The 22,950-nt window shown below is 46.6% G+C and overlaps 1 non-coding gene and 3 pseudogenes across 1 annotated transcript; 3 read left to right on the top strand and 1 right to left on the bottom strand.

Annotated features, from left to right (window-relative positions):
• Positions 1-22,950, top strand: part of LOC147349945 (ankyrin repeat domain-containing protein 26-like) — a 510,210-nt pseudogene that overhangs the window by 77,819 nt on the left and 409,441 nt on the right.
• On the top strand, positions 568-674 carry LOC147349949 (U6 spliceosomal RNA). Its single transcript, XR_015150790.1, has one exon. It is a non-coding gene; the product is annotated as a U6 spliceosomal RNA (small nuclear RNA).
• Positions 15,170-15,288, top strand: LOC147349950 (5S ribosomal RNA; annotated as a pseudogene).
• On the bottom strand, positions 20,971-22,609 carry LOC147349951 (endogenous retrovirus group K member 6 Env polyprotein-like; annotated as a pseudogene).

The following is a 22,950-nucleotide window of genomic DNA, read 5'->3' on the forward strand; positions in this document are numbered from 1 at the left end:
CACAGAGTTGGACATCACTGAAGCGACTTAGCAGCAGCAGCAGCATAGCCATAAAATAATTTAAAATATTTTTAAAAAAAAGAAAAGCGGGGCAAGTAAAGGTAAAATCAAGAAAGAGAAGGATGGAGCCTCCTCCTGGCCACCTGGCTGACCCCTTGTCAGCAGCTCAGCAGCCACTCAGCATCAGCACTCTCTCAGTATCCCTGCTGTCTCCATGGTGATTTAATGTGATTCTGATGGGTCTGACTAGTTCATGAAGGCTTCCTGTAGCTGGGCACTGTTGTTGCTAACTCCATTTTCCAGATGAGAAAACAGTGCTTCCGAGATTGTTAACAACTTGTCCCAAATCACCAAGTTGCTAAAATTGTGGGATCAGGCCACTGAACCTAGGTTGTTTCAGGCCCAAGCGTGTGCTCTTGGTGAGCAAAGTGAAAAAATAAGATGGTGTTTAATGGAGGAGAACGTGAACATGTTTGAGTACTTAATATATACCTGGCATGTGATCCTCACAACAGTCCTGCAAGGGAGGTATCATTCCCATTTCATAGATGAAGAAATTGAGGCTCAGTGCTCACTTTGGCAGCACATATACTTAAATTAGAATGATACAAAGAAGATTAGCATGGCCCCTGCTCAAGGATGACATGCAAATTGGTGAAGCAGTTCATGTTTTTATGGCAGAAACCATTACAACATTGTAAGGCGATTTTCCTCCAATAAAAAAATAGTTTAAAAAGTATGAATAAAACTGGGAAATTTCTTTAAAAATTGAGGCTCAGAGAGGTTAAGTAACTTATCTAAAGTTGCACTGCAGAGCCCCAGTCTGGGGCACTTCACCTCCTCTGTGTCTATGCTGAGAGTTTTGTACTTTCTCTCTGAAGTAAATCCTGTTTGCACGCTACCATGAAAAAGAAAAAGGCCAGGTCTCTCAGACTGCAAAGCCCATATTCCATTTGTTAAAAATATATATTGTTGTTTTGCTCCTGAGTTTTATTTATTTATTTATTTGGCTTCTTCAGGTCTTCACTGTGGCATGTGGAATCTAGTTTCCTGACCAGGGATCAAACCCAGGCCCCCTACATTGGGACTAGTGTCTTAGCCACTGGACCACCAGGGAAGTCCCCCATACTCTTTCTTATTCTTTCTTCCAGATAGAATTCTCAGGAATTTCACGGATTGAACTAAGTAATTAAAAATCTCTCCTTTAGATATTTTTAGTTCTGCATATCTAAACCAAACACCTAGTGTATTTGTCAGAATTTGAAAGAAGTCTATTAAAGACTGCTTGCAAGAAAACCACTGTATAAATTATGTTTTATAAGTTCTTCTGTTTTAATTAATTAGGTTTTCTAAAGTTCGAAGGGAAAAAAAGGAGACAGAAACCAGTTTTTAATGATTTAGAATTAGGATTCATGAATACACTGGATTCTTCCTTGGTACGGGGGAAAGCAAAGAATAAATGTGGTGGGAAACTATGAGGGTCCAGAGATTCAGACTTTAGCCTGGAAGAGACATTAAAGAGGTATTTCAGGGGCTTCCCTGGTGGTCCAGTGGCTAAGACTCTGCTCCCAATGCAGTGGGTGTGGGTGTGATCCCTGGTCAGGGAACTAGATCCCACATGCCACAAGGAAGATTGAAGTTCTTATGTGCTGCAACTAAGACCCGGTGCAGTGAAATAACTCCTTAATAAATTAAATAAATATTTAAAAGAAACCTCAATTATTAAAAAAAAAAAAAAGATGCAATTCTAATTTATTTTAGAAATAGCTTGAGTGTCTGCTAGTCAACAGTAGAGCTAAGGCTGGGGTTTCCCAATTCTTAAACCATTGTTTTTTCTTAAACATGAACCATGATTTGCTTTAGAGAATACTCTGAAAGAGTCAGTTCCTAGGCAGGTTGATAGGGAGTCTAGGGGTCCCCAAGGAGAGAGGGGTCTGGAATTCTCAAGGAGGAAGAAAGGACAAACTTTTTTTCTTTCTCCAAATTCCTTAGGATTATATAACAATAATGTATCCTGCCTAAGGACAGTCTTTGGATTCAACCTTCTATTATCTTAAAATGTTGATTATGGGAGTAGACCTGGTCTTTACAAGGATGTATCTTGCCTGAGGACAGTGTTATCTTAAAACGTAAATTATGGGAGTAGGTCTGATGAGGTCTTTACAACCTCCAGACATTCTTTGGATTATATAACCTCATTGTTAACACTAGCAAGCGGGTACTCTTTCCGCCCCCTTCTGAGGCCTATGTCAGAAGCTTTCTCTATCTCCTTTATACTTTAATAAAACTTTATTACACAAAAGCTCTGAGTGATCAAGCCTCGGCTCTGGCCCCGGGTTGAATTCTTCTCCTCCGGGGGCCAAGAATCCTGGTGTATTCACATGATTGAACAACAACCTTTCATCTTGGGGGCTCATCTGGGATCCTTCAGTACAAGGTAAGGATGCTTGGAGCTTTAGTTCTTTGTTCTCTTAGCGAACACGTTTTCTGCTGTACTTTACTAACTCTACCATGTGCTTGTGCAAATGAATGGCATGCCCTGCGTAAATCAAGTAAGGAGCCCTGCTCTGCGGTTCCACGGTGATCTCATAGGGCTTATGGCAGAAACCTGTCAGGGCATTATACCGAACTGCCAATGCCAAGAGGCACCCAATGTCTCCTTCGGGAACCGACCAGAAATGGGCAAAGCGTGTGGACCGAACTCTCCTTTCTCAAACTTTTCGGTCTCTTTGACCATTTCATAACTCCTTGGGAATTAGAAGTACTAACCTAAACTATCGGATCATAGACTTTCAAGGGACTTGTGATCTATACTGTTATTTTGTACTGTGGCTTAGGTCCCAAACTTGGATTGATAGTCAAGAAAGCACCTAGCCTCGCTAGGAATCGAAAGTTCGGAAGCTAGATGGAGCTCTAGCTCCCAGAACATCTCTGAGGTTAGAGGTTATTGGGACTACAATGGGTTTTTTTCTTTGGTAATGCCGGCTCTTAGTAGATCAGAGGAGGCTCTTATACTGGTGTGGTGATGCTTGGAAAGAACATCTCAGTTTTATGCTCGTGTCGGTCTTATTGTGGTCAGGAAATAGGGTCGTGCACAGGCACTCAGGTGACAAATGTTTCCCACAGCAGTCTTAGCTTGGGAGGCATTCCGGAAGGTTACTCTGATTCACCCTGTGTGATATCAGAGGCAAGCAATGTTAAAGGTGAAGAGCTGGACGTCAAGTAGGGATGCTATCAAGTCTACCCCTGGTACATCCCCACCCCATCTCGGTGGTAGAACTGGGAGGGACGAGTACGGCACCTGTGTCGGTAAGGGACAGACTAAGTCCAACCAGGAAGGAAAAGCTTTTGGTGTAACGTCTGTCGACACCCTCATCTAGAGCAAGGAGGGACGCCTCTGGTAGAAAAATGGCCTTGGTCGCTTTTTTTCTCTCTTACAGATGGGAGCTAACAATTCCAGCCTCACTCCTTTGAACTGTATCCTGAAAAACTGGGATAGATTTTATCCCCAGGGCTTAAAGAAGACACACCTGGTTTTCCTATGTGATACTGCATGGCCACGGTATCCATTGGAGGATGGCAAACGGTGGCCAGTTGTAGAATCTCTTAAGTATAATACTGTTCTACAATTAGACCGGTTCTGTAAGGAACAAGGGAAATGGGTAGAAGTAGCATATGTGTTGCCCTTTTTCTCTCTGTGAAATATGCCAGACTTATGTCCTAAGGGTATAGATTTGGGCGTGAAACCTTCAGCTCCCTCCTGTCCTCTTACTTTGCCCCGTACCTGGGACTCCAAACTGGGATTCAAACTGCCCACATGGAGGTCCAAACAACTCCTGTCTCAGTACGACCTCAGACTACTCTGGTTTCAGTAGAAACTCAGACCATCGAAGTAAGAGATGAGATGGAGGACAGGAGATAAAGAGAAGAGGAAAAACAGGTTTCTCCAATCTATCCCTGGGATCATATGCACAGAGCAGCCAAAGAGACTGAGGAACAGCCACACAAGCTGTTGCCTCTTTATGAAACACCCACCAGGAGAAATAATCAGTCTGTGAGTGCTAATAAGTCTTTCTCTTATCAAGAAATACAAAGAATCAAGGAGGATTTGCAAGACTATTTAGAGGACCCAGAAAAATATATTAGAGATTTTAAAGGTGTTACTCTGCTTTATGATTTCACTTGGAAGGATGTGATGTATATCTTGGGACAAATGCTGACTCTCAAGTCAAAGACTCGAGTTTTGGGGAAAGCGGCTGCTTATGGAGATGAATGGCTTGGTAATAAATCAGTAGGGAAGAGGAAGAATGAGATATCGGCCCTCCCCACTGGGAATCAGGCGGTCCCAACTATAGAACCAGACTGGGACTACAACACAGCTAAAGGAAGATGGGATCAGAGTCATTTTCTTAGATGTATTCTTGAAGGACTTAGGCAGGCACATTCTAAGCCTTTAAACTATGGCAAATTGGCAGACATAGAATCGGAGGAGAAGGAAGCTCCTGGTAAATTCCTAGATAGACTGAGAGAAGGCCTTCACAGATTCACTGAGATTGATCCCAAAAGTGAAGAGGGAAAAGTGATCTTAAAGGATAGATTTCTCACTCAGTCGGCTCCAGATAGCCGCTGTAAGCTATTAAAACGGGCGTATGGACCAAATCAGTCTTTAGATACTCTGTTACAACCGGCTCAGACAGTTTATTATGGTAGGGAATATGAGGAAAAGAAAGAAAGGCAAAAAAAAAAAAAAAAGACAAAGGAAAAGGTGGAAGCATTCGCCATGGCTATGAAAAACGTTCTTAAACAGCCTGAGAAAAATGCCTAGAGGGGCCCAGGTGAAAAGGGATGGGTTTGCTCTTACTGTGGAAAGGAGGGGCACCTCAAGCGGGATTGCCCTCAGGCATCTAAGCCACCCCCGGCTGCATGTTCGGTCTGCAAAGGACCACACTGGAAGAGAGACTGCCCCAGAGGCGTAGGTCTAACGGGTCAGACTCTCAAGACAATCAGGACTGAAGGTACCCGGGGGTCCCCACACAAGCTCCCGTCCTAATTACACCTGAGGAACCCCGGGTATTAATAATTGTTGGGGGGTCAATCCATCGATTGCCTTTTAGATACTGGGGCAACTTATTCTGTGCTTACTGAAGCCCCTGGCCCACTTTCTTCCCCATCTGCTTCCATAATGGGACTGTCTGGACGAGCCAAAAGGTATTATTTCAGTTATTCTTTATCTTGCAACTGGGATTCTGTGCTGTTTTCACACGAGTTTCTGATCGTGCCAGAATCTCCCTCACCCCTTTTGGGAAGGGATATACTGAGCAAGGTCCATGCCTCTGTTTTCATGAATATGGAGCCCTTCCTTTCTCTCCTTTTGGTTGAACAAAATGTAAATCCTAGAGTATGGGCTGATGGAAAATCTGTGGGTCGAGCACAAGATGCTATTCCTGTAGTTGTTAAGCTCAAAGACCCACATGTATTTCCACATAAGAAGCAGTATCCACTGAAACCTGAAGTTAAGGAAGGGCTAAAACCCATCATCGAAAATTTAAAGGAGCAGGGACTATTAATTCCCTGTAACAGTCCTTGCAACACTTCTATTTGGGGTATAAAGAAATCGAATGGTAAATGGAGACTAGTTCAAGATTTACGAATAATAAATGAGGCTGTAGTTCCTTTACACCCCGTGGTGCCTAATCCTTATACTCTATTGTTTGAAATTCCTGAACGGGCCAAATATTTCTCAGTAATTGATTTAAAGAATGCCTTCTTTTCAGTGCCTTTGGCGGAAGAAAGTCAATTTCTATTTGCCTTTGAAGACCCTACACAGCCATCTTCTCAGTTAACCTGGACAGTTTTGCCCCAGGGATTTCGTGACAGTCCTCACTTATTTGTACAAAGTTTGTCACAGGATCTACAAAACTTTAACAGCTCTGAAGCAGTGGTGTTACAATATGTAGATGATATTTTGCTCTGTGCTGAGACAGAGGAAGCTTGTTCGTGAGCCTCAGAAGATTTCTTAAACTTTCTGGCAGACTGTGGTTACAAGGCATCAAGAAAAAAGGCTCAGCTTTGTCAACAATTGGTTAGATATCTGGGCCTAGTCATATCAGAAGGGACTAGGGCCATAGTCCCTGAGAGAATTAAACCTATACTAAATCACCTCCTACCTATGACTTTAAGACAATTGAGAGGATTTTGGGGAATCACAGGTTACTGTCCCATTTGGATTCCGGGTTATGGGGAACTGGCCCGGCCTTTATATAAACTTATAGCTGAAACTCAGCAGGCCCAAACTGACAAACTGGTTTGGTCTCCAGAAACTCAAAAGGCTTTTAAGGTTCTTCAGACTGCTCTCCTGCAAGCTTCAGCTCTGAGCTTGCCCACAGGGTCAGAGTTTGTTTGTCACTGAAACAAAATGTGTGGCATTGGGAGTTTTGACACAACCCCAAGGGCCTCACCAGCAACCTATTGCTTATCTAAGCAGAGGATTAGATGTGGTTTCATGTGGGTGGTCCCACTGCCTAAGAGTAATTGGGGCAGTGGCTTTATTAGCACCTGAAGCTTTAAAAATAATTAATGGACGAAACCTTACTGTACTGACTTCTCATGATGTGAGTGGAATCTTAAATTTTAAGGTTAATATTTGGATGACAGACAGTAGGCTTCCTAAGTATCAGTCATTGTTGTTAGAAGGACCAGTAACTACGCTTAAAGTTTGTGGAAATTTAAATCCTGCCACTTTCCTTCCTGAGAAGGAAAATGAAACACCTGATCACGATTGTTCTCAATTCCTAACTTTAAACTATGCAGCTCGGGAGGATCTAAAGGATAAACTGCTGGGTCTGCGGAGTGCTCCCCTCTTCATCAGTGGAAGGCTTCCCGTGGTGGACATCCCCACTTCAAGGAAAGGGCTTTCTCCAAGTCTGTGAATACCTTTGACAACAATCATATGCAATGCCTCTTATTCATCTGATGACATCTACCAACCCTAAAATGGACTGGTGCAACACTTTGTACTTTAACTATGGACATAATGTGACTTTTAATTTTGATTCTGATTATTTTGTTCTTGCTGTTTGCTCCCTGCATCTGTAACTGTATAACTGGATTTGTTTCTAGCCACATGAAAGCTTTTAAGTTACAAATGGTTGCTCAAACTCCTGCTACTGCTGTAGCTTCCTCCAGCTACTATTTGGGGCCCCTGGATCAGATATCCTCAATATGAGGAATAGGAGAATATGTTGCCTCACCAATTTAGGGACAACGCTCCTTGTCAGCTCGGAAGTAGTTATGGACCGAGAACGACGCCCCTTTTCCCTATGCAACATAATTCTCCTAAAAGAAAAGGGGGGAATGAGAGTCAGTTCCTAGGCAGGTTGATAGGGAGTCTAGGGGTCCCCAAGGAGGGAGGGGTCTGGAATTCTCAAGGAGGAAGAAAGGACAAACTTTTTCTTTCTCCACATTCCTTGGGATTATATAACAATAATGTATCCTGCCTGAGGACAGTCTTTGGATTCAACCTTCTGTTATCTTAAAATGTTGATTATGGGAGTAGACCTGGTCTTTACAAGGATGTATCTTGCCTGAGGACAGTGTTATCTTAAAACGTAAATTATGGGAGTAGGTCTGATGAGGTCTTTACAACCTCCAGACATTCTTTGGATTATATAACCTCATTGTTAACACTAGCAAGCGGGTACTCTTTCTGCCCCCTTCTGAGGCCTATGTCAGAAGCTTTCTCTATCTCCTTTATACTTTAATAAAACTTTATTACACAAAAGCTCTGAGTGATCAAGCCTCGGCTCTGGCCCCGGGTTGAATTCTTCTCCTCCGGGGGCCAAGAATCCCGGTGTATTTGTGTGATTCAACAACAACCTTTCAACTCCTTTCTCCTCCTCTCTTAATCCAGATTGGGGGGCGGGGGAGTGAGAAAACTTAAAGACTATTAAAAAACAATCAGGACATTAAGAATCAAGTTATCCTGGAAGGAGATCAAGGTGGTAACCACAGAGGCTAGTGTTAAGGGGAGGAGCAACAGGCAAGATAAGGTCTTATCTAAAGCAATTAGAGTAAGCAGGCAAGCTTTTGTTACTTGTATTTAGCTGAACACTATGAACAGAAAGCTTTTTGAAATCCTTGGCTAAATCAAAACCTGGAAAGTGAGGACCTCTAACCTTCAGGAAAAAAAAAGCTGAGCGTGAGACAAAAAGGTATTTGTTTTTATACTTAACTTGGGAGGAAAAGGGAAAGAAAAAACAAGATGTCAATTCAGCTGGGTCCCAATTCCAGCCCTGGGAAGCCCAAAGCCCACCCTTGTTGGTTTTCTTTTTAAGGATAGCATTTTTTCCCTCCCTTGGCCAAGTTCAATGTGTAGGATCTTAGTTCCCTTACCAAGGATCAAACCTTCACCCCCTGGAAGCGTGAAGTCTTAACCACTGGAAGGCCAGGGAAGTCCCGCCCTCCCCACCTTAGTTTTTGTAAATAGTCCTGAAGGGCTTTCTTGGTTTCTAGACTACTGAGATCTTGCTTCCATGTGTAAATTGAGTCCAATTTCCTAAAGAGGTTGAAGGCAGGCTTTATATCCCAGTAATAGGGAAAAATTTGATTGGGAATGGCTGGGTTACCATCTAACACTGACATGTCATTTTCCCCTGCCGGGGCTCAGCTTCCCTCCATCGGCTGGCTTTTCTTTAGTGGTCTTATTTCTTTCCTTTCTGCCCTCTGCCGTCCCCCCACCAACCTCTCCTTGCAGGAGCAGAAACAAGAAACTCTTCCTCTAATCTCCAGCCTGGCAGGTTTTCCCTCCCCTGGAGTCCAGGTGCCTGTAGCATTTACTCCTCAGTGGCTTTCCCCTAGGGAGACAGCTCCCTCCTTCCTCATCCCCAAAAGGAATCCTGGGGCCAGCTGTTAAGATTTCAATTATTTTTTCACGTCTTTACTCAACATGGGAAAATCTCTGAAATTTAAGGTGGCACCTGGCTGTCCTGTAGTGCTTGTATTTTCTCAAGACTTTGTTCTGTCTGGAATTTTATTATAATAACTAATGATGGGACTTCCTTAATGGTCCAGTGGTTAAGATTCTGAGCGTCCAATGCAGGGAGTCACAGGTTCAATCCCTGGTCAGGGAATTAAGATCCCACATGCCACATGGTGTGGCCAAAAAGCAAAGCAAACAAACAACCACTGCAACAAAAAACTAATGGGAATGAACATACCTTGATGTTTACATAATTTTAATAAATCATCTTCAAAATTATAAAGCATTGGTAATCAAATAGAGATTCACTCAGTCATGTCCAACTCTTTGGGACCCCACAGACTGTAGCCCGCGAGGCTCCTCTGTCCATAGGATTTTCCCAGGCAAGAATATTGGAATGGGTTGTCATTTCCTCTCCCAGGGGAATCTTCCCAACCCAGGGATCAAACCTGTGTCTCCAGTATTGGCAGGTGGATTCTTTACCACTGAGCCACGTGGGAAGGCTAGCTTCTATCAATGATTCACACCAAAAGTTGGTTCAGTGAAGCAGCTATGATGAGGCAGTGCTAGAATTCAAAGGGGAATCAGGTACCCTTGAAACTCAAACCTCAGAATAGTAGAAAACATCACCCACTGACAGCAATATACACAGATTTGAAACTGTTTCTTTGAGAATGTTTCTGTTTGGGGGATAATTCTCTTATTTGAAGGCTCTAAGTAACGACAGGCAAACAGAGAAGATGCCTCAGTGACCTGATAGCCATGCCCTGGAGAGAGAGCTGAGAGAGGGGTCCCCAATCTCCGGGATCTAATACCTGATGATCTGAGGTGGAGCTGATGTAGTAATAATAGAAATAAAGTACACAATAAATGTAATGCACTTGAATCATCCTGAAACCATCCCCCTTCTACAAATCATGGGAAAAATTCTCTTTCATAAAACTGGTCCCTGGTGCCAAAAAGTTTGGGGATATTCAAAGGAACGTTCTTTGTCCTTCACACCCACGCTGTTTGTCTTCTAACCGCCCCATCTCACAAAGCTTTAACCTCTCCTAGTGTCACACGCCCCTTCCCACTTTGAGGGGCAGGGTGCACGCCAGTGCTCAGGCCTCAGGTCCTCCCTGGGCGCTGGTGATCTGTCCTTCTCATCCTGCCTTTGTAAGGTGCTCCCCTAAGTTTTCCCTGCTCCCCTGTTTCTCTAGTTTCTCCTCAATCTTCCTAGATAAACCTGTCTAAATGATGCAAGAACTTTCTATCTAATGAATCTGTGATTTTCTCCACTTTAATCACACCTGGGCTGTGTCTACCACACTCTTTCCACAGCTGCACTTGTCGCTTCTGTTTTGTTTTCAGCTTTCTATTTTACACTGGAGCACAGCCGATTAACAATGTTGTGATGGCTTCAGGTGGACAGCAAAGGGACTCAGACGTATGTATTCCTGTGTCCATTCACCCCCAAACCCCTCTCCCATCCAGGCTGCCACATAACATTAAGCAGAGTTCTCTGTGTTGTACAGTAGGTCCTTCATTATCCATTTTATTGTCAGATTTTATTTACTCCTTACTTTCTTTATGTCCCCTAAATGAATTTCCTCAAAACCCAGTTCCTCTCTTCTCAAGCCCCATAGCTAGTATTTCATTTTGACAATCACCTTGCCTCATGTAGGGGTGTGGTAGGCGGGAGTGGGAGGGGGCAAACTGGTGCAGTGGAGGGAGGGGGCCTTAGCCACCTGCAGCCTCCGACCTGAACAGCCACAAGGCTCCCCCAGTGGCAGAGTGGTACAGACTCTGCCTGCCAAGGCAGGAGATGCAGTAGACTCGGGTTCAATCCCTGGGTCTGAAAGATCTCCTGGAGTACGAAATGGCAACCCACTGCAGTATTCTTGCCTGGAAAATTCCATGGAAAGGAGGAGCCTGGCAGTCTACAGTCCATGGGGTTGCAAAGAGTCAGACAAGACTGAGCATGCATGCACATCATAGACGCCAATGTTGAGTTAAACATCCCAGCTTACTTTTGGAGGGTTTAATTATGCCTTAATGCTCCTTATCATAATTAAGCAGAAATAGTGGTTCTAATTAGCATATTTACAGAAACCACACAAGTATGCTTCCCTGGTGGCTCAGATGGTAAAGAACCCACCTGCAATGCAGGAGACCCAGGTTCAATCCCTGGGTCATAAAATCCCCTGGAGGAGGAAATGGCAAACCACTCCAGTATTCTTGCCTGGAGAATTGCATGGATAGAGAAGCCTAGCGGGCTACAGTCAACAGGGTCGCAAAGAGTCAGACATGACTGAACAAATAACACACACAAGTAGATCCATATAATCACACACTTCACCTACTCGTAGCTTAATGGTGTTCCATCCTTGTTTACTTTGCCCTGGTTTCCCTTTCAGCTTGAATGAGCACAACTTTTGAAGTCTTTAATTTATGATGGTTTTAATTTAAGCAAGCCCTGCTAGAGGGTGACATGCCCGCCCGGACGCTTGGGGGTCCCAGCGGTAGCTGGCCTGGGGTTGACAATGTTCGGAGGCATAGCGGCGTCGGCAGGCTGGAGTCAGGTCGCGGATCATGCGGCGCAAGTACAGTGTGCGACCCCCAAGGAGAGGTGCGGCCCGTTGGCCCCACCAGCAGGACAGAGCGAAAGGGAGGCCAAGCTCAAGGCTCTTAGGGGGCCCAGCCGCAGCCACCTCCGTCTCCTGCCATATCAGCCTGAAGGTTCCCAATCTCGTCTGATCTTCGAAGCTATGCAGGGTCCGGCCTGCACTGTACTTAGTACTTGGATGGGAAACCACCAGGGAATACCAGGTGCTGTAGGCTTTGTGCCTACAAGAAGAGGTCTTTTATCCCCCGCCCTGCGTCCCAACTCTTGGACCCCCCGCAGCCCTAGCCCCTCCCGGGGTGGGGTGAGTGGGTGGCCGGGGGCCCGACTCCCGCTGCAGACCTGGGTTGCACCCGCGTGGCCCGCGAGCCCCTCCGCATTTTCATTCGGCTTCCAGGAAACCAGACTACTGGCTGTCGGGTCTCCATCTGGGGCTCCCTTGGCTTGCCTCAGGAAATCCTGGGGGTTGCACCAACTCCAGCCCCAGCCTCAGCCCCCTGCACCACCCCCAGCCTCGCAGGTGATCACCCATGTGCATGCGTGCTCACTCACAGATAGATGTGCCCAAATGGGGCATCTAACTTGTTGACTTATACGTTGGGTGGATCTATGCCTGGGAGTGGGACTGCTGAACCATAGGCTACTTCTACTTTTAGTTCCTTCAGGAACCTCCATACTCTTTTCCATACTGGCTGTACCAACTCCCATTCCTATTCACAGTGGAAGAGAGTTCCCTTTGCTCCACATCCTCTCCAGCATTTATTATTGACAGACTTTGCAATGAGGACCATTTGGACTCATGTGAAGTGGTCCCTCCTTGTAATTTGGAGTTGAGTCTCTCCGATCATTAGTGTTGTGGAGCAAGATGACCTTTTGAAATGCAGATGCAATTCTATCACCTCCCTGCTCCACTGCTCTTGTATTTTCCCATCATATTGAATATACGAGCAAATCCCTTCACTGCTTCTTCCCCACATTCTTCTCTGATGTCTTTTCACTGGAATGCCCTCTGCACTCTTTGATTTACATCCCATAGGGCATGTTTCATATCTTGAATGTCCTATGTTTCCCTTGTCACATAGCCTTCCAAGATGCTATTTTCCCTGCCTGAACTTGTTCCTGCATCTCAACCCTGGTTTACGTAGGTTCTACCTATGGATCTCAACTCAATCGTTACTCTGAAAAGCCTTCCCTGACACCCAGGTTTTGGTGAGGAAAGAGGCCCCTCTATAAGTTCTCAAAGTATCTGCCTGTGATTTATCATTAGATTCATCTCAGTGAAAGCAGGAACTCTGTGTCTTCTCTCTGCATTCTATTTCCAGAAACTTATTACATGCCTCCTAGCTCATCGTAGGTGCTCAGTATTTACTCAGTGTGTGAAAGACAGAACAGTTCTTGGAAGCCTCAAGGTGTCACTTGGCTCGGCACTTTTGATCTCTTTGTATATTTGGTGATTCAATTCTTTCCTTTCCTGGGTTGATGTGTACACTATATTCAAGGCACAATCTAAGGCATTAAGACATATCCATCAATATGCTTTCAAGGAACTCGTACAGCAGATTTCTACAATTTATGGTTTTTACAATGCTCTAGAAGAATGTGAACGTTCAGTATGATCCATTTTCATTTCAAAGAAAGATCGTTTGACTTACATAGCCAAGGTGGAGACCTTCCAATTTTTAGTCCAATACTTATACCTTTACCATTTCAGGCAAGTCTTGTGGTTCCTTCTGTAGGTGTGTGGCTCTTCCAGAAATGTGAAGATCTTTCATCATCCTCAGACTTTGGTGTGATTTGCAATCATCAAGAAAGCTTCCAGGTATAGGTTCCAGACCACCACCACAAACAGTCAGTAGTGAATGGAGTGGATTCCAGGAATATGCATTGTTAACCAGCATCACCGTTGATATTGTTGCTGCACACTCAATGCAGTGGGCAGGGCCTGGATTGTCCACTGGGTCTCATGAGGAATGGAAAGAAGGGCTTCCCCCCATACCCCCACTGTTTACAGCCTTGTGACTAGAAACGGTCCCGAAACAAGGATCAGACAAACCAGATAAGCCCAGATCGTAGTCCATGAGATAAAGGAACTAAGCAGCTGGTTGAGATGGCACCAAGGGGAAAGGTTGCTCTTTCTGTCTCCCCCTCTACTCCTTTCTTCCTGGAGGCCTTAGCAATTCATCATGGGGATTTGAAATAAAGTTCACCACAGTCATATGTGTTGAATAAAGATTTTGCATTTAACCATCTCTCAAAAACGAAGAGAGCTTAACCTGCACATGTTTCTTTCAAAAAAGTCTATTGTGTTTCAAGTCTGGGGTTTCTCCCTTGCCTTGTTCAAGTAGCCTTAATAGTAAAAATCAAAGAAAACTAAATAAAGATTCAAAGATACCAACAAATGACACCTTCTGTTTCTTAAATCATCTTTGCACTTAGTAGAACACGAGCTCTTTTCTTTGTATTTTGCCTAGGGAATTAGCAGTATCCTGGTTCAGATGGCAAGGCATCTGCCCGAAGGAGACTCGGGTTTGATCCCTGGGTCGGGAAGATCCCCTGGAGAAGGAAATGGCAACCCACTCCAGTATTCCTGCCTGGGAAATGCCATGGACAGAGGAGCCTGATGGGCCGCAGTCCATGGGTTGTAGAAAAGTTGGGCTCAACCCAGCAACTACGAACAGAAGTATTTCCAAGGATCACACTCAAGTGTGTGTGTGTGTGTGTGTGTGTGTGTGTGGTGGGTGTCTGTCTGTCTGTATCTCCCTCTCGCCATCTTGGAGTTGGTCTCGGAAGCTTCATGTATTTCTGCCTGTGTCTCTCCCGACACCTGGCCACCCGTCCGTTCCTCTGGCCCTGGCCTCTCACAGGTGCTATGGCTCTGGCTGAGGAGCTGGCCCCGGCCGGCTGTCTCCCTTGGCGTGGGTGCATGCGAGTGTCTGTGTGTCTGTCCGTGTGCCTGCCTGTGGCTCGTCTGCTCTCTCAGGAAGGTCGAGTGCTTGGCGGGCGGCGTGGGGGCAAGGGGGTGCCTCGGTAGGACGAAGGGGCGGGGCTGAGGCGCTCCAGTCGACTGCGCCTCCGTGGCTCCCTGTACGTTTGGGCGCCTGGCAGGATCGGGCAAGATGGGCGCTCAGGGCCCTGGCTGCCCTGTGCCTAGGCCCGCAGGAGGTTCAGAGGCCCGCGGGCCGCAGGGGGCGGGCGGCGGCGGGCCCCGAAACAGGACACCTCTGGGGCCGCGCGGCCCTGAGCAGAGAATGGGATCGGGGGGAGGCCCCGCTCGGCGAGCGTGGCCGGGCCTGGAGAGGCCCGGGGTGGGAGGGCGCCGAGACCTCCGCACCCCTCAGCCAAACCCCCAGGCCCCGCACGCAGGCACGCCCGACCAGCCGCTGGGGCGTCCCAGCAGTTGCTGGTCTGAGATTGTGGTGTTCGGGGCGTGGCGGCCTCGGCAGGCTGGAGTCCGATCTCAGGTCATGTGGCTCAAGTCCAGCGCGTGGCCCCTGAGGAGAGGTGGGTCCCATTGGCCCCACGGTCAGGTCAGAGTGAAAGGGAGGCGCAGCGCAAGGCTCTTAGGGCGCCCAGCGACAGGCGCCTCCGTCTCTGCCCATATCAGCCTGAAGGCGCCCCATCTCCTCTGATCTCGGAAGCTAAGCAGGTTCGGGTCTGGTTAGTACTTGGATGGGAGACCACCTGGGAATACCGGGCGCTGGAGGCTTTTTGCCTACCAGAAGAGGTCCTTTAGCCCCCGCCCCGCGTCCCAACTCTTGGACCCCCCGCAGCCCCAGCCCCTCCCGGGGCGGGGGGAGTGGGTGGCAGGGGCCCGGACTCCTGCTGCAGACCTGGGTTGACTCCCCGCGGCCCGCGAGCCCCTCCGCATTAGCATTTGGCTTCCAGGAAACCAGAGGACCTGCCTTCGGGTCTCTGTCAGGGGCTAACTTGGCATGCCTCAGGCAATCCTGGGGGTTGCACCAGCTCCAGCCGCAGCCCCACCCCCATCCCCCGCCGCACCCCCAGCCTCGCAGGCAATCGTGCCTGGGCCCGCGCGCGTGCATGCACAGATAGATGAGGCCAATCAGGGCATCTATCTTGTTGACTTATACTTTGGGTGGATCTATGCCTAGGAGTGGGACTGCTGAAGCATAGGCTACTTCTACTTTTAGTTCCTTGAGGAACCCTCATACTCTTTTCCCTACTGGCTGTACCAACTCCCATTTCTACTCACAGGGGAGGAGAGTTCCCTTTGCTCCACATCCTCTCCAGCATTTGTTATTGACAGACTCTGCAATGAGGACCATTTGGACTCATGTGAAGTGGTCCCTCCTTGTAATCTGGAGTTGAGTCTCTCCAATCATTAGTGATGTGGAGCAAGATGACCTTTTGGAAATGCAGATGCAATGCTATCACCTCCCTGCTCCAACTGCTCTTGTATTTTCCCATCATATTGAATATATGACCAAATCCCTTCATTGCTTGCTCCCCACGTTCTTCTCTGATATTTTTTCACTGGAATGCCCTCTGCATTCTTTGGCTTCCATCCCGTAGGGCATTTTTCATTTCTGGAGTGTCCTAAGTTTCCCTTGTCACATAGCCTTCCAAGATGCTATGTTCTCTGCCTGAAATTCTTCCTGCATCTCAACCGTGGTTAACGTTGCTTCAACCTATGGATCCCAACTCAATCGTTACTCTGAAAAGCCTTCCCTGACACCCAGGTTTTCTGAGGGATGAGGCCCCTCTATAAGTTCTCAAAGTATCTGCCTGTGATTTATCATTAGATTTGTCTCAGTGAAAGCAGGAACTCTGTGTCTACTTCTCTCAGCATTCTATTACCAGAAACTTATTACATGCCTCCTAGCTCATTGTTGGTGCTCAGTATTTATTTAGTGTGTGAAAGACAGAACAGTTCTTGGAAGCCTCAAGGTGTCACTTGGCTCGGCACTTTTGATCTCTTTGTATATTTGGTGATTCAATTCTTTCCTTTCCTGGGTTGATGTGTACACTATATTCAAGGCACAATCTAAGGCATTAAGACATATCCAAAAATATAGGTGCTTGCTTTCAAGGAACTCGTACAGCAGATTTCTACCATTTAGCATTTTTAAAATGCTCTAGCACAATGTGAACCTTCAGTATTATCCATTTTCATTTCAAAGAAAGATCTTTTGACTTACATAGCAAAGGTGGAGACCTTCCAATGTTTAGTCCAGTACTTATACCTTTACCATTTCAGGCAAGTCTTGTGGTTCCTTCTGTAGGTGTGTGGCTCTTCCAGAAATATGAAGATCTTTCATCATCCTCAGACTTTGGTGTGATTTGGAATCATCAAGAAAGCTTGCAGTTATACTTTGCAGACCACCACCACAAACAGTCAGTAGCGAATGGAGTGGATTCCAGGAATATGCCTTGTTAACCAGCATCACCAGTGATTCTATTGCTACAGACTGAATGCAGTGGACAGGGCCTGGATTGTCCACTGGGTCTCATGTGGAATGGAAAGAAGGGCTTCCCCCCACCCAACTGTTTACAGCCTTGTGACTAGAAACGGTCCCCCAAACAAGAATCAGACAAACCAGATAATCCCAGATAGTAGTCCGTGAGATGAAGGAACTAAGCAGCTGGTTGAGATGGCACCAAGGGGAAGGGTTGTTCTTTTTGTCTCCCCCTCTACTCCTTTCTTCCTGGAGGTCTTAGGGATTCATCATGGGGATTTGAAATAAAGTTCACCACAGTCATATGTGTTGAATAAAGATTTTGCCTTTAACCACCTCTAAAAAATGAAGAGAGCTTAACCTGCCACATGCTTCTTTGAAAAAGGTCAATTGCTTTTCAATTCTGGGGTTTCTCCCTTGCCTTGTTCAAGTAGCTATAATAGTAAAAATAAACGAAAACTAAATAAAGATTCAAAGATACCAACAAAGGACACCTTCCGTTTCTTCAATCCTCTTTCCACTTAGTAGAACACGAGCTCTTTTCTTTGTATTTTGACTAGGGAATTAGCAGTATCCTGTCTCAGATGGCAAGGCATCCACCTGCAGGAGATTTGGGTTTGATCCCTGGGTCGGGAAGATCCCCTGGAGAAGGAAATGGCAACCCACTCCAGTATTCTTGCCTGGGATATGGCACGGAGAGAGGAGCCTGACAGGCCGCAGTCCATGGGTCGCATAAAAGTTGGGCTCAACCCAGCAACTACAAACAGAAATATTTCCAAGGATCACACTCAAGTGTGTGTGTGTGTGTGTGTGTGTGTGTGTGGTAGATGTCTATCTATCTGTATCTCCCTCTCACAGTCTTGGAGTTGGTCTCAGAAGCTTCGTGTATTTCTGCCTCTGTCTTTCTGGAAACCCAGCCGCCCATCCTTTCCTCTGGCCCCGGCCTGTCACAGGTGCTATGGCTCTGGCTGAGGAGCTTGCGCCGGCAGGCTGTCTCCCTTCGCGTGAGTGCATGTGAGTGTCTGTGTGTCTGTCCGTGTGCCTGCCTGAGGCTCCTCTTCTTTCTCAGGAAGGTCGAGTGCTTGGCGGGCGGCGTGGGGGCAAGGGGGTGCCTCGGTAGGACGAAGGGGCGGGGCTAAGCCTCTCAGGTCCACCGTGCCTACGTGGCTCCTGGTGGGTTTGTGCACTAGGCAGGTGTCGGGCAAGATGGGCGCTCAGAGCCCAGGCTGGGCTGCGCCTAGGCCGGCAGGATGCTCAGAGGCTTGTGGGCCGCTGGGGGGACGGGCGGCTTCGGCCCCGAAGCCATACACCTCCGGGTCCGCGTGGCCCTGAGAAGCGAACGGGATGGGGGGCGGCCCTGCTCAGCGGACGAGGGAGCAGAGACAGGCCTGTAGAGGCCCCGGGTGGGAGGGCACCGAAACCTCAGAGCCCCTCAGCCTACCCCACAGGCCCCGCATGCAAGCTTGCTCGCCCGGTCCCTGGGGGGTCCCAGCAGTTGCTGGCCTGGGGTTGCGGTGCTGGGGGGCATGGTGCCGTCGGCAGGCTGGAGTCCAGTCCCAGGTCGTGTGGCTCAAGTACAGCATGCGTTCCCAGAGGAGAGGTGTGGCCGCCTGGCCCGACCGGCATTTCAGAGCGAAAGGGAGGCACAGCAAAAGGGAGGCATAGGGAAAGGCTCTTAGGGCACCCCGCGGCAGCCGCCTTCGTCTCCGTCTCTGGCCATACCATCCTGAACGCGCCTGATCTCGTCTGAACTCGAGGTTTCACATTTGATAGTGGTCTTGTCATCTCATACCTCTTCCTGTAAAGCTGGCAGCTGAGGGAATGAAGTAAGTGTAAAACTTTATAACAATAGACTGTGTCAAATCTGTGAATCTGGAGCTCTGTGAATCCGTAGGTCTAAGGAGAGACTGGCAGCTGCTCACCAGGAGTAGCTGTCCCCATGACGGCGTTTCTGTCATTGAACGTGCGGTTGTTGCTCTAGTGTGACCGTCTTCCCCCCACGGATGGCAGGGACCACCATGTGGCAGCCCACTGGCTCGCTCTCTCTGGCTCATCCACCTTCTAGAGGTTTCCCCAGACCCTCAGTAGGAGTGGGTGCCACTGTGGGTGTGAGTGTGTGTCTCCTCGTGCCCCGTATGACATTGCACGACTAACCGCACTCTATGTTTGCATGCTTCCTCCCACGCTAGTGGGACTGGGCAGCATGGCGGGAACGCAGAGGCTGGATTCCACTACAGTCAGGACTTGCTCCTGCTGAGCTTCGTGGTGAGTACAGGCCCGCCTGGTCCCTCGGGGGCATGGAACCCACGCCCCGGGGAGTGGAGTGTCAGCGGGTCTCTGGAGGTTGGCCTGGGAGAGCCCTCAGCAGCAGAGAGTGTAACCCTGGCGCCCCTCTGCCATCGGAGTGGTGAGAGTAAGGCAGAGGTTCCCTCGCGTCAGTGTGCACGGGTTTCCCTCCCTCATTGGCGGTGCCTCTACCCACACCCTGCGTTCACGTTCTCTGAGGGAGCAGGACCCAGAGAGTCAGGGTTCACCAGGCTGCCATGCCCTGGGCCTCTCCATGTGGAGGCCAGCGTTTCACACGGAGGTGCACCAGCATCTGGGGATCGGCCGCTGCTGAAGGGCCACCCTCCCTTACAGGTGCTGCTCTGGGTGGTCCTCTGGTGGGTCTGGCCCTGGGGCCCAGCCCTGCTCGAGCCGCTCTGAGGGCAGGAGGCTGTCTGCTCTGTCCTGTTCACGTCTCAGCTAGAAAGCTGGATTGGGCTTTTGAGTTTTTTTTTTTTTTTTTTTAACAACAGCTTTTAGCTATATGTCAGAATAAAGTCAGCCACAGAGTTCTCTCCTTGATCTGCTTGGTCCTCCATGTTTCTCTGAATTCTCAAAGCAGCTGAAGCCCCGAATGGGGTGGAGGGGTGTCTGGAGGGGCAGGGGCTTGGGCACCACCTGCCGTCCCAGGTCTGATTCATCTGTGTGTTTGTTTCCAGTTTACCTGCATTAATTCTCCAGATGATTATACAAAAGACTACATCTTGAACTCAACGCAATCTTTACTGTGTTAATACTTGTTACATGGACCTGAAGATATTTTATTACAGGGTTTTTAATTAGTGAAAAATTCATGAATACCATAGAGAAAATATTTTAGGATTTAATGTTTCTTATATTTATGTAAACTTATGACTTCATTTATATAATTCCTTACTTTTTCTTGTATATTCAGGCTATGAATATCCTTTCAGATCAATTCATGTTCTGATACCTGATTTCAGTCTTTCAAATGAATGTGCTGTAGTGCTTGTCTGTATAAAGCCTATGAACAAATATAGGGCTTTTGTAAATGATGTATTTATTGTAATTATCCTTGTTTAATTGTTAAATGTTAAACCATGAGAGATGAGGTTTTTCTGTGATTGTAAAATCATCATGACACGGTGTGCATGATGTAACCAAGGTCTCCAACAATCACTCTGAGGTAAGCAAACTTATTTCAACCAATTGTTGTTGGATTTTAAGAACTGGCCTAAATTGTACTTTTTCTAGCAAGAAATGCTTTTTGCAGCGTGAAGTGATTTAAACGTACTGGTTGTTAAATGTGAGCTTCTAATGAAATTTGGGCTGAAAGGATGACTAGAAGATGATGAAAATCTCTCCCATAACCTATTCTCTGGGGACCCGGATCCCTCCTCTCCAGAGAGACTCTTCAGGAACCAATTGCAATGCCCTGCACCTGCTGCGGAGCCATGGAGCTGGACAGTGAAGGTGCCACTTCTGAGACAGACAGGGTAGTGCAGCTCTGACAAAGGCCTTATTTTTATGTAAATCATCTTTTTACCTGTTTGTAAACATGTTTAAAGAATGGACCTAGGTGTACATTTTTAGATTGTGATGACATAGCCATTCTGGAATGTAGAAGTGGCAAATGTAACTTTTACTTTTTCAGCAGCACATTAAAAAAGCCATCAAGAGATATATTCAGGTCATGGTGCGATATTTATTATTGTTGGGGATTTTCTCCCCGGGACTTGAAAGCGACGAACCCGAAAGGACACTTGGACAGTCTCTTGCAAAGACTGACAAGTTTGTTTCTGCAGTCAAGCTTTTTTATAGAAGCAGAAACAAAGAGCTTAAAGTATGCGGCCAGCAGAGCGCATACGGAGTTAACACATAATCCGTAGAAGCATTTCAAGGACAGCGTGCTCTAAATGACTCATGGGCTTCTCCCACAACCCGCTCTCACAAGTAACATCCCTATTTATTATTAACTCTTGGCACTGAGCATAACCAAAGGCAGGAGATGTCTTTCTGTCTGTAGTACAAAGCCGAGTACTTCTGGCCCTTCACCATTTTCCCAAGGACTTTCTCCTTTTATGGCTATTTTGCACTATGCTTCCCAACATATCCTCCTTTTGTTTTTAAATTAAGCACAGCGGCAGCTAGTTGGACTCCATTGTGGGAGGCATGGAGTCTTGAGTAGAGACTTCTATATCCCATAATCAAGGACAAAAAGAGCAGGGTGATTAATACATATATAAAAATATTGCTTCCTGAAAGCCAAGCTCTAGGGTCTAGAGACGATAGGGTTTTGGTTAAAGTATCATAGAATTGAGTGCTATACAATTCTCTAGGTACCCTAACTTGAAAATTGGCAAGTTGTTGTTTCAACAAATTGATGTCTAAATTTTAGTTACTTGTGAGATCCTGCAAATGCGCCTTAACCTTATTCCAAGGATATTCAGTGCTATTATAGGGCATGTTAGTCAGACAAAAAGAAGTAAAATTCCAGTGACAGCGTATATGTGTTTGGAAAGTCAGTTGCTGCATTTGATCTCCTAAGTAGATAATCACAGTTTGTAACTCATTAATTCATGTTTGTAATTGCTGATCTATTTGAGCTTGTCAAGTCCACAGATCATGAGAGTCTTTGTGCCAAGCAGTGATAAAATCATGATTTTGTATAGAATTACGTAAAGCCATACCAGACAAAGTTCCTACAGTCACAATGGAGATAAGGTTTAAGATGCCTGCAATAATCCACCCAATGATATGCTTAGATTGCCTAAGCCTAGTTTTCAACAATACAGAAAGAAATATAGAATCAGTCCAAGGATCAATTAAGTTTACGGGAAGCCATAACTCAGATCTTTGTTTAACTAGCACAATGCTAGCATTGTGATATGAAATGGTGTGATTAAGGCAGGTATACAATGCACATGCAGTACAATTGACAATCTTGGCTGACAAGTCAATATCAAAATGCCCTACAATAAACAAGTATGGAAGGTGAACACATGATTGAATATAGCCAGTACTATTAGATAGGAAGGTATAATTAGAAGGACGAAACACACCCATAGTCCCATAAACACTAGTGAAGTGCTCTAAGGCTGCTGGAATTTTCCAAATGTGCCATTGCTCTGGCCCCACATTGGGGATGACAATCCTGGGTCGTGGGGGTGATAAGCCCCCATTATACCAATTCAGCAATATGTCCTTATCAGTCAAGAAACTTGTCTTAGATTTATGAAAGCCTCCAATGCTTGATCTATTAAACCAGGAGCAATTATGATGTTCCTCCTGCCCTTCAGAACAGTTTACATTGCCAGAAATAGCTTATCTGGAGTCATAGGAGTTCCAGTACTCTTCAGTGTCCGCTCAGTCTGATAAGTCATGTTTTCACTTGAGCCCATGTCGGGTAAGGATTCAGATGGCGTTTCCTCATTGGCTCCTCCAGGGTCATTGATGAGACCCTTTGCGTCAACTTCATCACTTCCCGAGGGAGTCCAGTCTTGGGGTCCTTCTCGGTAGCAGACATGGTGAAGGGGAACCCAGATTTGCTCTCCATCTGCAATGACAAGACCATAACCCTTGCCTAGGAGTCGTAAGATTCCTGGCAGCCACTGATTAAATTGCTTATACTATATTGGTGTATCTCCTCTTCCATATTCCCCCTT

Source organism: Bos grunniens, chromosome 21 (genome assembly GCF_055505025.1).
Source record: "Bos grunniens cultivar Pamir isolate PY7600 chromosome 21, Bosgru_T2T1.0, whole genome shotgun sequence".
Lineage (NCBI taxonomy): Eukaryota > Metazoa > Chordata > Mammalia > Artiodactyla > Bovidae > Bos > Bos grunniens.